Raw genomic sequence first — 15,705 nt, 5'->3', positions numbered from 1 at the left:
CATTTGTACAGGGCCTTGGTGAGACCACACCTTGAGTATTGTGTGCAGTTTTGGTCTCCTAATCTGAGGAAGGATGTTCTTGCTATTGAGGGAATGCAGCGAAGGTTCACCAGACTGATTCCCGGGATGGCAGGACTGACATATGAGAAAAGACTGGATCGGCTAGGCTTATACTCACTGGAATTTAGAAGAATGAGAGGGGATCTCATAGAAACATACAAAATTCTGACAGGACTGGACAGGTTAGATGCAGGTAGAATGTTGGGAAGTCCAGAACCAGGAGTCACAGTCTAAAGGTAAGGGATAAGCTATATAGGACAGAGATGAGGAGAAACTTTTTCACCCAGAGAGTTGTGAACCTGTGGAATTCTCTGCCACAGAAAGTTGTTGAGTCCAGTTCAATGGACATATTCAAAAGGGAGTTAGATGTGGCCCTTATGGCTAAAGGGATCAGGGTGTATGGAGAGAAGTCAGGGGTGGGGTACGAGGTTGCATGATCAGCCATGATCATATTGAATGGTGGTGCAGGCTCGAAGGGCCAAATGGCCTGCTCCTGCACCTATTTTCTATGTTTCTATATTTCTATTCCAGTGTTTATGCCCCACACGAGCCTCCTCCCACCCTTCTTCATCAAACCCCATCAACATATCCTTCTATTCCTTTCTTCCTCATGTGTTTATCTAGCTTCCCTTAAATGCATCATGCTATTCGCCTCAACTACTCTCTGTGTTAGCAAGTTCCACATTCTAACCACTCTCTGGGTAAAGAAGTTTAACCTGACTTCCCAATTGGATTTTTCAGTTCTGTCTTACATTTATGGCGCCTTGTTCTGGTGTCGCCCGTAAGTGGAAACATCTTCTCTATGTCTACTCTATCAAATGCTTTCATAATCTTAAATATCTCTATCAGGTCATCGCTCAGTCTTCTCTTTTCTAGAGAAAAAAGTCCCAGCCTGTTCAACTTTTCCTGATAGGTACAACCTCTCAGTTCTGTTATAATTCTTGTAAATCTTTTTATGCACCTTCTCCAGTGCCTCTATATCCTTTTTATAATAAGGAGACCAGAACTGTTCACAGTATTTCAAGTGTGGTCTAATCAGGCTCTATACAAGTTTAACATAACCTCTCTGCTTTTTGATTATATTTCTCTGGAAATGAACCCAGTGCTTTGGCCTTATTTACCTGTGTTGTTACTTTCTGTTCTTCTACCCCATTTACGCACATATTTATTGAGGCAGGATTTCCAAGCAGTGGGGAGGAGCTTCGATTTCCCCGAACACCATGGAGTTTTAACTCCATGTCGTACATGTTTTTTTTTAAACAGGTTCCCCACCCAGAAGCCAGCCAGATTGACAGGCTTAGCTCCCTGTCAGGCAGGGAGTCATCATAGGCAGTCCCTCGGAATCGAGGAGGACTTGCTTCCACTCCCAAAGTGAGTTCTTTGGTGGCTGAACAGTCCGATACGAGAGCCACAGACACTGTTACAGGTGGAACAGACATTCGTCAAGGGAAGGGGTGGGTGGGGATGGTTTGCCGCGTGCTCCTTCCGCTGCCTGCGCTTAACCTCTTCACACTCTTTGCGTTGAGACTCGAAGAGCACAACGCCCTCCCGGATGCATTTTCTCCACCTCGGGCGGTCTTCGGCCAGGGTCTCCCAGGTGTCAGTGGTGATGTCGCACTTTACCTTTGAGGGTGTCCTTGTAATGTTTCCGCTGCCCACCTTTGGCTCGTTTACCATGAAGGAGTTCCGCATAAAGCATTTGCTTCGGGAGTCTCGTATCTGGCATGCGAACTATGTGGCCTGCCCAGCAAAACTGATCGAGTGTGGTCAGTGCTTCAATACTGCAGAATGCTGCAAAATAGGCTGCAGCCCAGGAGCAGGTAGGTTTCCTGCTTCTCGGGGTAGAGATCCCGAGGGGAGGTTTGGGTGCAGCGTGGCTTGGATGGTCAAGGGAGTGATCGTGGGTGGGTCGGAGAGAGATCAGGGGCAGAGATGGGGGTTTGGAGAGAGATCGGGGGCAGAGACGAAGGGGAGGGAGGTGGTCAGAGAAAGATTGAAGGGCGAGATTGGGGGTCGGGGAGGGATCAGAGAAGGGTCAGAGATAGATTGGAGGGAGAGATGGGGGGTCGGGGGAGAGTCGATGATCATGTGCCATGAGAAACAGGCTTCCTCTCGGTGGGGGCTCAGGAGGAACCACTCCTGCTTCTTCTGGCCCACAAGCAGTGCTGGAAAAGTACTTATCTGTTACATGCAGCAGTCCTTGCCTGCCTTTAGCTTCTGAGAAATAAGGATGGCCAGCGTTAAGCCTGCAATACAGATAAAATCTGAGGCTTACAGCCTCATTAAAATATGTAAATGAGTGACTCGCCTCCTGGGAGTGGGTTGGTCACCCAGCCCCTGTCCTGCCTCCATTAAAACCAGAAGTAGGAGAGTTCGAGGTAGTTTGGGTTCGGATTTTGAGATTTTTTTTACCTCCCAGCCGACCCAAATCCACCGTTTTGGGGGTTAAAATTACCTACTTGTTTTTCAAGGACTATGTGCCCTCCTTGTTCTTCTGACCGAAATGTACCACTTCACATGTATCTATATTAAAGTTCATTTGGAAATTTCACGCCTGTTCTGCAAGTTTAGTAAAGTCTTCCTGTATTTTGTCGTAGTCCTCCTCTGTATTAACTACAACCCCTAATATGGGGGCATCTGCAATTTTGAAATTGTACTTCCGATTCCCAAGTTCAAATAGTTTATGTAAATGGTGAACAACAGTGGTCCCAGCACCAATCCTTGTGGAACACCACTTCCCACCTTTGGCCAGCCTGAGTAGCTACCTTTAACCCTTACACTCTCTTTTCTGTTTTGTAGCCAGCTTGCTATCCATTTTGCTACCTGTCCCCTGACTCCGCATTTTCTGACCTTAGCCATGAGTCAAGCTGCGGTACCTTTCTCGAAGGCCTTTAGGAAACCCAAATATATTGGCAGAAATTTTCACGATTGAGTCGGGTCCGGTGCGTGTGGGCCGCGTGGCGGATTGCCGCTGCGAACATTTCATCAGTGCACTCTCCACTGTGCGTTTAACTGAATTAGATCAGTTGAATGAGTCATGAGGGTTTCCTGGCCAATTAAATGGAGCAGGTCTGATGACATCACCGAAGATTCACCACCAAAAGGAGCTTTGCTCATGTCACAGTTGAGGGTTGTTGTAGGAGGCTCAGAGGTGGTAGGGAGAGGTGCCTATGCTTATCCATCTAAGGCTTTGAATGTGAATGTCTCAGTGACAGAAGGCTGCACCCAGGATTTCAGATTCCTCCCTGGAAGTCCTGTTCCTGGGAGTCAAAGCATAAGGGCAGGTCCTATTCCCTGCTAACAGCAGCAAGAGACCAGTCACTGATATCAAGAGGGCATGGCTAGTGGTCGTCCTGGACAAAATGCCGGAGGAGACTTCATAAAAACATAAGAAATAGGAGCAGGAGTAGGCCATTTGGCCCCTCGAGCCCGCTCCGCCATTCAAAAAGATCATGGCTGATCTGATCATGGACTCAGGTCCACTTCCCTGCCCACTCCCCATAACCCTTTACCTCCTTATCGCTCAAAAATCTGTCTATCTCCGCCTTAAATATATTCAATGACCCAGACTCAACAGCTCTCTGGGGCAGAGAACTCCATAGATTTACAACCCTCTGAGAGAAGAAATTTCTCCGCATTTCAGTTTTAAATGGGCGGCCCCTTATTCTGAGACTAATGATGTCATGAGGTCAGGAAAGGTGAGTACAATGCCACATTCAGCTACACCCTGATGTGCCTGTCACCCCATCCCCATCACTCTGCCTTCCCAAGTCTACTCCTGCACGTCACTCCGTACCCCAACATACCTTGCAGGTGCACCCATCCCTCAGTGTCTGTGCACCTACTCACATCCCCATCTGACTATCCACCACTGACCCTCACCCTAATGCAATCATAGAAAGTAATGCCACAGAAGGAGGCCATTTGGCAATGTCACGCCACTCTCTCATCGTCACCCTCCACAGATGTAGCCCATCCATCCCTTACACTCATTCCATCACTCTCACTTAAAGTTCACTAAGGAAGTCACAAATAACCTTCCGGAAATACTAGGGGTTCGAGGGTCTTGCGAAAAGGAGGAACTGAAGGAAATCATTATTAGTCAGGCAATTGTGTTAGGGAAATTGATGGGATTGAAGGCTGATAAACCCCCAGGGCCTGATAGGCTTCAGGCCAGAATATTAAGGAATTGGCCCTAGAAATAGTGGATGCATTAGTGATCATTTTCCAACATTCTATTGACTCTGGATCAGTTTCTATAGACTGGAAGGTAGCTAATGTAACACCACTTTTTAAAAAAGGAGGGAGAGAGAAAACAGGAAATTATAGACTGGTTAGCCTGACATCGGTGGTGGGGAAAATGTTGGAATCAATTATTAAAGATGAAATAGCAGCGCATATGGAAAGCGATGACAGGATCGGCCCAAGTCAGCATGGATTTATGAAAGGGAAATCATGCTTGACAAATCTTCTAGAATTTTTTTGAGGATGCAACTAATAGAGTGGACAAGGAAGAACTAGTGGATGTGGTGTATTTGGACTTTCAAAAGGCTTTTGATAAGGTCCCACACAAGAGATTAGTGTGCAAAATTAAAGCACATGGTATTGGGGGTAATGTATTGATGTGGATAGAGAAATGGTTGCCAAACAGGAAGCAGAGAGTCGGAATAAACGGGTCCTTTTCAGAATGGCAGGCAGTGACCAGTGGGGTACCACAAGGTTCAATGCTAGGACCCCAGCTATTTACAACATACATCAATGATTTAGATGAAGGAATTGAATGTAATATCTCCAAGTTTGCAGATGACACTAAGCTGAGTGGCGGTGTGAGTTGTGAGGAGGATGCTAAGAGGCTGCAGGGTGACTTGGACAGGTTGGGTGAATGGGCAAATGCATGGCAGATGCAGTATAGTGTGGATAAATGTGAGGTTATCCACTTTGATGGCAAAAACAGGAAGACAGAATATTATCTGAATGGTGACTGATTCGGAAAAGGGGAGGTGCAACGAGACCTGGGTGTCATGGTACATCGGTCATTGAAGTTTGGCATGCAGGTACAGCAGGCGGTGAAGAAGGCAAATGGTATGTTGGCCTTCATAGCTAGAGGATTTGAGTATAGGAGCAGGGAGGTCTTACTGCAGTTGTACGGAGCCTTGGTGAGACCACACCTGGAATATTGTGTTCCGTTTTGGTCTCCTAATCTGAGGAAGGACGTTCTTGCTATTGAGGGAGTACAGCGAAGGTTCACCAGATTGATTTCCAGGATGGCAGGACTGACATATGAGGAGAGACTGGATCAACTGGGCTTGTATCCACTGGAGTTTAAAAGAATGAGAGGAGATCTCATAGAAACGTGTAAAATTCTGACGGGACTGGACAGGTTAGGGGTAGGAAGAATGTTCCCGTTGCTGGGAAGTTCCAGAACCAGGGGTCATAGTCTAAGTATAAGGGGTAAGCCATTTAGGACCGAGATGACGAGAAACTTCTTCACTCAGAGAGTAATTAACCTGTGGAATTCTCTACCACAGAGAGTTGTTGAGGCCAGTTCATTAGATATATTCAAAAGGAAGTTAGATATGGCCCTTACGGCTAAAGGGATCAAGGGTTATGGAGAGAAAGCAGGAAAGGGGTACTGAGGTTAAATGATCAGCCATGATCATATTGAATGGTGATGCAGGCTCGAAGGGCCGAATGGCCTACTCCTGCACCTAATTTCTCTGTTTCTATGTTTCTCTTCTTTCCCTCCTTGCAGGAGAAGAGGGCCCACAACAATGGAAAAAGACAAAGTTCCCATCTCTGCTCAGTTGGATGCAGATGCTGAGCCTCCGGAGGTGGTCGATAAAGTGATTGATTTTGGAGGAGCAGCAACAAATGCACAAGGCTCTGACAGCTTTTCCAGGCATGATGTGCTCGATTGTAGAGAGAATGGAGGAGTTCATCTTCAACATGAGTAGCATCATATCGCAGTTGATGGCGATGATGTGCTCTTCCATGGAAATGATAGCCATCTGCGTGAACAATAGATTTCAGTCTCATTGACCTCATCTCTAGAAGAGATAGCAACATACACTTGGGCATTCATCGCCCCACTGCTGCTCTCCAGCTCTTTGCTAGCAGGGAAGTGTGGGTGGCCCATGAGAGGGGACATGGAAGTGGGGGCTCTGCTCAAAGCTCTCCCATTTCTCCCCCGTTGCCTCCCCCTCAGTCAGAGCCCCACATGCTGCCTCGGATGGCTGAGTCTGCCCCTGCACAGTTGTAGGAGTGGCAGTGTTTGGCAGGGCCATCAGAGGCTCCAAAACCCAGAGGACGTATGTCAAGAGTGTCGAAGCAGTCACAGCAGGGAAGTGAGCAGGCTGCCTACCTCTGTTGAAGCCACTGGTGTGTGTGTTACTGGAATGGTTTGGTCATTTTAGGGCTGCTTTGTGGTATTAATGGGGATGGTGGGGAAGTTTGTACAACATTTGGGAACCAGATGGGTGCACTGGTGCAACTTAACTAAATTATATCATTATGAGGCCATCCTGGGCCTACCAGGCAACAATGTGTGCCATTTCTGGTACCATGTCCACCTCAGGTTCCACCCCCTCCTCCTCCTCATGTTCCACCTGATCCTCCTCCTCCTCCTCCGAAGAGGCTGTGCGCTCTGTGCCTTGCTCCTCCTGCAGCTCCAATCTTCACTGCTGTGCTATGTTATGCAGCGCGCAGCATACAACGATGATTCTGGAGACGCTGGCTCGTGTGTGCTAAAGGGTTACTCCAGATCTGTCAAGGCAGCTGGTGCATCTTCAGCATGCCGATTGCTTGCTCTATGCCACATCCGGTCGTCATGACTTTCATTATGTTGCTCCTCAGCCTCATTACTTGGCACCTCAAGGGTGGTAGCGGCCACAGCTTAAGTGGATAGCCCTTGTCTCCTAGCAGTCAGGGGGTAAGTGTTCAGTGGTGTGAAGAGCTGAGCGAGGGAGGTCTGGCGTAGGACGTAAGAGTCACGCCAGTTGCCTGGGAACCTGGCGCACACATGCATGATGATCCTTTTCCGCTTGCAGACAAGCTACACATTGAGGGAATGGAAGCCCTTACGGTTCATAAACACTCCTGGATGATCTGGGGGTGCCTTGATGGACACATGTGTGCAGTTGATGATGCCCTGTGTCTGTGGGAAGCCAGCCAGTGCCGCAAAGCTGAGCGCCCCCTGAGTCACACTGGCTTCATCAGTTGCAAAGTGTACCTAAGTGACTGACTTGTGAAGCATGGCATCAGTCACCTGGGTGATGCATTTGTGGGCAGTCGACTGCAAGATCCTGCAAATGTCTGCTGCAGATCCCTGGAAGGAGCCTGAGATGAAGAAGTTGGTGATGACTTTGACAGCCACTGGTAAGACCACCAAGTCCTCTGGGCAGCAGGTCTTCTTCCAGCAAACTACAAATGTCTGCGATGACCTGGTGCATTAGCCTGAGCCTCCTGAAGCACTGCTGCTCAGTCATGTCCAGGAAACTCATCCTCTGCCTCAATACCCTGTCTTGGGGTATCGCCTCTGGCATGGTGCACCCCTGTGATGATCCCCTTTCTCCTGTGGAGCATCAGGTCGGTAAGGAGAAGGCTGTTGATGTGGTTGCTGCTGTTGGTGTGGCTGGTATTGTTCGTGCTGGGGCCAAATCTAAGGTCCAAGAAGATACAGCATATGCGGCACCCATGCTGATCTGATAGATGACAGGTAAATTGGAGATCAGAGGCACAATCCTCCAACGTAGTGAATGTGGCTTGTAATGTGGTGAGCGTGGCTTTTGAGATTGCAGATAACTCCTGAAAGCAAAACCGCTCCACAAAATGGTGTCAGCAAGAGCCTTTCCCTAAAAGCCTTCCTGAAAAAATGCAACACCCCACTGACACCTGGGAGTCCCTGGCCAAAGACCGCCCTAAGTGGAGAAATTGCATCTGGGAAGGCTCTGAGCACCTCGAGTCATCGCTGAGAGCATGCAGAAATCATGCGCATGCAGCGGAAAGAGCGTGCGGAAAACCAGTCCCACCCACCCTTTCCCTCAAGGACTATCTGTCCCACCTGTGACAGGGACTGTGGTTCTCATATTGGACTGTTCAGTCACCTAAGGACTCATTTTTAAGAGGAGAAGCAAGTCTTCCTCGATTCCGAGGGACTGCCGATGATGATAATGATTCCCTTTGGCAAGGAAGCAGGCGTATTTATGTGCTTTTTCCAGCTGTCAATTAATGGGCTCCCGCTTTGCCTTCACAGGCAAGCTTCACGAAGTCTGTGGATCCCGTGCACAAGCAGTGAACGATGAAACCTCAGGTTGAAAAGCCTTTTAAGGGTCTCTCGACGAGCTATTAAGCACTTCAATGAGGTCGCCCGCCTCTCTCTCGTGGGCCCGTGGTACGCTGGGAAACACGCTTCAGTTAAATGCGGAAGTCGGCGGGACAAGGGCGGGTTCCTGTCACGCTGTCAATTTCAGTGCTTTTGACTGCCGACCTGCTCCCAAGCCCATATGTTTTGCAATGTGAAAATTCCGGCCATTGTATTACCCTTATCTATAGTTTCTGTTACTTATTCAAAGATTTCTTTTGGTATTTCTGCTGATAGTCCACCGCTGTTACAGCGATCGATCAGAAGGACCACCGTGGACATTCTACCCTATTATGCTTTTCAAGTGTGCAGTTGTTAGTTCTCAAGATTATTTCAAGGACTCGCACAATAGCAGCTTTTAAACTGACTGGTTTATAGCTTCTAGATATGTATCTTGATGCTGTTTAAATAATGGAGCTACTTTAACCATTTTCAAATGCTTTCAAATATCTTGCAAATTTAGCAATGTTCAGAAATGACAATCAAAGTGTCGCTGATTACAGACTCCATCTCCTATAAGACTTGATTTGCAAATGGTAGAAACCAGGATCGTGGTCTATTTTAAGAGCATTGTTTGTGCAAATTACATGGTATACTGACATTTTAGGCTAGTTACATTACCAGTACCAATTTGATATTCTGCGTGGTTAAGATAATGTCACGCTGCGCATTGAGAAAACTCAAATGCCATTCAGGTATGTCTAAGCTAAACCACAAACATTGGTGGAGGTAGAGTACTTCTGTAAGTTGAACAAATAGTTGGTTGCTTCACAGATTTATACCTCAATCTTGCTGAAAATATTGTGAACTTTGCAATGATATTTCACTTATATTTACTTAGTGACCCGCTAACTTCTTTACATTGATTGAAGCAGCTCAACTAAAACTCAGCAGTGGCATTTTAAAGTGAATGTAATGCATTGATTGGTTTCCATTACTTCTTAATATTGAAAAATATGGTCTCGCTATGTAAAGTACAAAACGTGATGCAAATTTGAGGAGAACTTTTCAGGTCAACGTGAGCATTTGTTGGCTGGCGGGTCGGGTGGGAAAGTTATTTTTGACAGCGTCGGAAACCTGTTGTCAACCCTCCGACATGCTATGTTCCAAGATGCCGGCTCCATCAGGGCTGAACAGACCCAATACGCAGCGGCGGGGGAGACAATTTAGGTCATTATGACCTTATTAACAGCCCTTTGCACAGTATTTTGAGCTCATATCATTTTACCAGGTTGTCCACAGCATCTATGCTGCTCGGAGATCACGTCAGGTAAGGACATCGGGAGATAGAAACATAGAAATCTACAGTGCAGAAGGAGGCCATTTCGGCCCATCGTGTCCATGCCGGCCAACAAAAAGCCACATGGCCCTTGGTCAGCAGCCCTGAAGGTTACATATAAACCTATGAACAATGAACAATGGCAGAGAGGTAAAGAGGATCTAATCCCATCTAACCAGTCCGCCCCACACAACCGCGATACCCCATGCATCGCAACATTTTACACCCCACCCCACCCGGAGCCATGCGATCTCCTGGGAGAGGCAAAAAAAACAGATAAAAACCCAGGCCAATTGGGGGAAAATTCCTCTCTGACCCATCCAGGTGATCGAAACTAGTCCAGCAGATCACTCTGGCTGTATTAGATTCCTTGAATGTGTGACCATGAATTCATTTATTTACATGACAGCTGAAAATGTGTTATAAAAGCTCCCATCTCATAGCTGTTCACGTTCCAAACTCAGAAGCTGTTGCTTGTTGCATTTGAACGGCACATTGAGCTTTATTCAGGTTGCAAGTGTTTGGAGCAAATTCTAGTGTCAGCTCATCGGTGCCCTTGAAACTATCTCACCTTGGTCCTCAGAATCCCACCACGATCAGCCCCAATACCAGCAGCAATAACAACAACCTTCTCCGCAATCAACTGATGTTGCACAGGACACAGAGCACCAGCACCCGACCACATTGCTGCCTAGGAGGCTAAGGAAGGCCTTACCATGGGCACATTTACTTCCCTAGACACTGTACACCCTGAGCAATGTGAGGGAGCACTGTACTGTTGGAGTTGCTGTCTTTCGGATGAGACGTTAAACCGAGGGCCCGTCTGCTCTCTCAAGTGAACATAAAAGATCCCATGTCACTATTGCAAAAAAGAGCAAGGGAGTTATCACGGTGTCCTGGCCAATATTTATCCCTCAATCAACATAACAAAAAAACAGATTCTCTGGGCATAATCACATTGCTGGTTGTGGGCGCTTGCTGTGTGCAAATTGGCTGTGGCGTTCCCCATATTACAACAGTGACTACACTTCAAAAGTACTTCATTGGCTATAAAGTGCTTTGAGATGTCCGATGGTTGTGAAAGGCGCTATATAAATCCAAGTCTTTCTTTCTTTCCTCAATGTCCAAGCAATTTCTTTCACACTCGCATCATTGCGGGGGGGGGGGGGCAGGGGAGGGGGGTACTGTTATGTCTTACCATTCACTGTAGCGCACAAAGCCACTTCCCACAGTGCACACAAATCTGTCCGAGAATGCAAAGTGTCAAAAATAAAGATTTCAATGTTTGACAGCACATTAACAAAAACTTTACATGTATATTGACTAAATCACCCGAGTGCCTACCCTTGTGTGATGTTAGTTGGTATGATTGGACTAGGATGAGGGTGAGGGGTGGCTAGTGAGATGGGGAAGTGATAAAGAGGGATGGGTGGAGGTGCAAGGTAAGGTTGTGTGAGTAAGGATGTGCAGGGGTAGAATAGAGAAGGCAGAGTGATGGGGATGTGATGAGTGGCACAGTAGGATGAGAGTGAGTATGGCTTTGCAGTAATGTTTCGGAATTAAACATACAGGGATATCTGACGATTTGGAAAGATAGACAAGAAGGGAAAGGAGGTGGGGTAGCTTTGTTAATAAAGGATGATATCAGGGCAATTGTGAGAGACGATATTGGCTCTAATGAACAAAATGTTGAATCATTGTGGGTGGAGATTAGAGATAGTAAGGGGAAAAGTCACTGGTGGGCGTAGTTTATCGGCCCCCAAATAATAACTTCACGGTGGGGCAGGCAATAATCAAGGGAATAATGGAGGCATGTGAAAAAGGAATGGCAGTAGTCATGGGGGATTTTAACCTACATATTGATTGGTCAAATCAAATCGCACGGGATAGCCTTGAGGAGGAATTCATAGAATGCACACAGGATTGTTTCTTCGAACAGTATGCAACAGAACCTACAATGGAGCTAGCTAACTTAGTTCTGGTCCTGTGTAATGAGACAGGAAAAATAAACGATCTCCGACTAAAAGATCCTCTCGGAATGAGTGATCACAGTATGGTTGAATTTGTAATATAGATTGAGGGTGAGGAAGTTGTGTCAGAAACGAGCGTACTATGCTTCAACAAAGGGGACTACAGTGGGATGAGGGCAGAGTTGGCTAAAGTAGACTGGGAACACAGACTAAACGGTGGCACAATTGAGGAACAGTGGAGGACTTTTAAGGAGCTCTTTCATAGTGCGCAACAAAAATATATTCCAGTGAAAAAGAAGGGCGGTAAGAGAAGGGATAACCAGCCGTGGATAATCAAGGAAATAAAGGAGAGTATCAAATCAAAGACCAATGCGTATAAGGTGGCCAAGGTTAGTGGGAAACTAGAGGATTGGGAAAATTTTAAACAACAGCAAAGAATGACTAAAAAAGCAATAAAGAAAGCAAAGATAGATTACGAAGGTAAACTTGCACAAAACATAAAAACAGATAGTAAAAGCTTTTGCAGATATATAAAACGGAAATGAATGACTAAAGTAAATGTTGGTCCCATAGAAGATGAGAAGGGGGATTTAATAATGGGAAATGTGGAAATGGCTGAGACCTTAAACAATTATTTTGCTTCGGTCTTCACAGTGGAAGACACAAAAACCATGCCAAAAATTGCTGGTCACAGGAATGTGGGAAGGGAGGACCTTGACACAATCACTATCACTAGGGGGGTAGTGCTGGACAGGCTAATGGGACTCAAGGTAGACAAGTCCCCTGGTCCTGATGAAATGCATCCCATGGTATTAAAAGAGATGGCGGAAGTTATAGCAGATGCATTTGTTATAATCTACCAAAATTCTCTGGACTCTGGGGAGGTACCAGCGGATTGGAAAGCAGCTAATGTAACGCCTCTTTAAAAAAGGGGGCAGACAAAAGGCAGGTAACTATAGGCCGGTTAGTTTAACATCTGTAGTGGGGAAAATGCGTGAAATATCATGAAGGAAGAAATAGCAGGACATCTAGATGGGAATAGTGCAATCAAGCTAACGCAGCATGGATTCATGAAGGAGAAATCATGTTTAACTAATTTACTGGAATTCTTTGAGGATATAACGAGTATGGTGGATACAGGTGTACCGATGGATGTGGTGTATTTAGATTTCCAAAAGGCATTCGATAAGGTGCCACACAAAAAGTTACTGCAGAAGATAGAGGTACACGGAGTCAGAGGAAATGTAGTAGCATGGATAGAGAATTGGCTGGCGAACAGAAAGCAGAGAGTCGGGATAAATGGGTTCTTTTCGGGTTGGAAATCGGTGGTTAGTGGTGTGCCACAGGGATCAGTGCTGGGACCACAACTGTTTACAATATACATAGATGACCTGGAAGAGGGGACAGAGTGTAGTGTAACAAAATTTGCAGATGCCACAAAATTAGTGGGAAAGCGGGTTGCGAAGAGGACTCAGAGAGGCTGCAAAGAGATTTGGATAGGTTAAGCGAATGGGCTAAGGTTTGGCAGATGGAACACAATGTCAGAAAGTGTGAGGTCATCCACCTTGGGAAAAAAAACAGTAAAAGGGAATATTATTTGAATGGGGAGAAATTACAACATGCTGAGGTGCAGAGGGACCAGGGGGGGTCCTTGTGCATGAAACTCTTTTTGGAGTTCACCTGCAAAAACATAAAACATTAAACCGTGCCACCCGACCTGGGTGACACACCAGACATTGACAAGGCCCTTTTTTCCATTTTTTTTTTGTGTTTTTCATTTTTTTTTTGGGGGTTTTTTTTTTGGGCACTAAAATCACATTTTTCCAGTGCCCCCTATAAAAGGGAAGGGGACACTAAAAGCACCGGCAATTAAAACAAATTAAACTTTAAAACGTAAAATCAAATTAAAATTTGGTTGCCGGGCGTGATGATGAGGTCCCGGACCAGATGGATGTTATCGTGGATTGTCCGGCCCGGGACCGTGTAGGACTGGTCGGGGTGGATCATGTGGTCCAGCACGGCACCAAGGCGAGCAGACATCGCCCTGGCGAAGATTTTGTAGTCCGTGCTGAGGAGGGAGACCGGGCGCCAGTTCTTAAGGAGGCGGAGATCACCCTTCTTAGGCAGCAGGACGATGACTGCCCTGCGCCAAGAGAGGGGCATCTCTCCGGTCGCCAGACTTTCCCCCAGGACCCGCGCGTAGTCGCTCCCCAGGACGTCCCAGAACGCCCTGTGGAACTCCACGGTCAGCCCGTCCAGCCCCGGGGATTTTCCCCTCGAGAGCCGGGCGAGGGCACCGGTCAGCTCCGCCAGGCTTAGCGGAGCTTCCAGATTTTCGGCGCCCTCCGGGCTGACCTTCGGCAGGTCCTCCCACAAAACTCTACGCGCTTCCTCGCTGGACGGATCCGGAGAGAACAGAGCCCCGTAATATTCACGGGCTCTGTTATTGACGCCCTCCGGATCCGAGACGAGAGAGCTGTCGTCGGCCAGCAGCGTCAAGAGCTGCTTACGGACACTCTGCCTTTTTTCCAGCGAGTAGAAGAAGGGGGAGCCGCGGTCCAGATCACGCAGGAACCGGATCCGCGACCTCACGAACGCGCCTCGGGACCCGACGAGCTGCAGGTCCTTCAGCGCGGCCTTCTTCGCTTCGTACACCGTCCGCAGGGCCGGGTCCTGGACGACTTGACCGAGACGGGCTTCCAGGTCGAGCACCTCTTTTTCTAGGCGCCCGACCCTGACCGCCCGCCTCTTGGTCGACCCCCTCGCGTACTCTTGACAGAAGACGCGGACGTGAGCCTTGCCCACGTCCCACCATAGCCTCAAGGAGGGGAAGCCCCCCTGCTTCCTTCTCCAGTTGGCCCAGAATCGACGGAACGAGTCCTGGAACCGCACATCCTCCAGCAGCTGGTTGTTAAAGTGCCAGTACGCGGACCCCGTCCTCGCGCGGAGCGAAGCGAGCTCCGCCCACACCAGGTGGTGGTCCGAACACGGCACCGGCCGCATGGAGGCCGCCGGGACGCAGGAAACGTACGCCCGAGACATGTAAAGGCGGTCGACTCTGGACCATCCTACTCCAGGCCTCACCCAAGTAAAGGCGCTGGAGTCGGGGTGGAGATTTCGCCAGACGTCCACCAAGTCGAAGGACCCGACCAGGTCCCTCAACTTCTCCATCGCCGTAATGCACTGCAGGGCACCGGAGCGGTCCCTCGCCTCGAGGGTGCAGTTAAAATCCCCCCCGAGGACAATGCAGTCGCCGACGTCGACGGAGCCAAGAAGAGCGGACACCTCTTCAAAGAAGCGCGTTTGCTGCGGGCCGGGCTGAGGGGCGTACACGTTCACGAGATGGAGCAGCACGTCTCCCAGGCGAATCGTTACGTGCATCAAGCGGCCTGGCATGGGCTCCTCGACCCCCAAGATCTCCGGCTGAAAATCCGGGCCCAGCAAGATGGCCACCCCACTCGAAATGGCGGTGAGGTGGCTCATGCGGACCTCTCCTTGCCATTCCAGGAGCCACGTGGCTTCGTCTCCCGGAACGGTGTGGGTTTCTTGCAGGAAGCGCACCGCATATTTCCCCTCCTGCAGGAGCGAAAAATTGTCAAATCTACGGCGTGCCCCTCTGCCGCCGTTGATGTTGAGGCTGGCTATGGTTATCTTCATGACTAGAGCATAGTGCAACCTCTACCTAACCTATTGTGGCGGGGGGAGTGGAGTCGTGTGTTGACCTCCACTCCTTCAGCAGCCCAGCGAGGAACTTTTTGAGCCGGCGCAGCTCAAGGCCTTGAGCCTTTGATAAGGGCCCGCCCGCGGCCATGGTTTTAGCGGCGGCGCGGACGGACGCGACGAGCAGCCCCGGCTCGGACCATCTTTCCAGGGCCAGACGGGCTTGGTCGCGGCGACCCCGGCACTGGATCAAAAAGTCCCGGAGTTCCTCTGCGGGAATGAGGAGGGTCTCAGTGGCGGCCGCGAGCAGATCCACCGCCTCACTGGCGATGGACTCGAGATCTTCACCCGCGTCCTCCACCGAGTCCCCGCCCCCC

Source organism: Pristiophorus japonicus, chromosome 1 (assembly GCF_044704955.1).
Source record: "Pristiophorus japonicus isolate sPriJap1 chromosome 1, sPriJap1.hap1, whole genome shotgun sequence".
NCBI classification, from domain to species: domain Eukaryota; kingdom Metazoa; phylum Chordata; class Chondrichthyes; family Pristiophoridae; genus Pristiophorus; species Pristiophorus japonicus.
The sequence above is the reverse complement of the archived record's forward strand: the minus strand, read 5'-3'. Positions refer to the sequence as shown.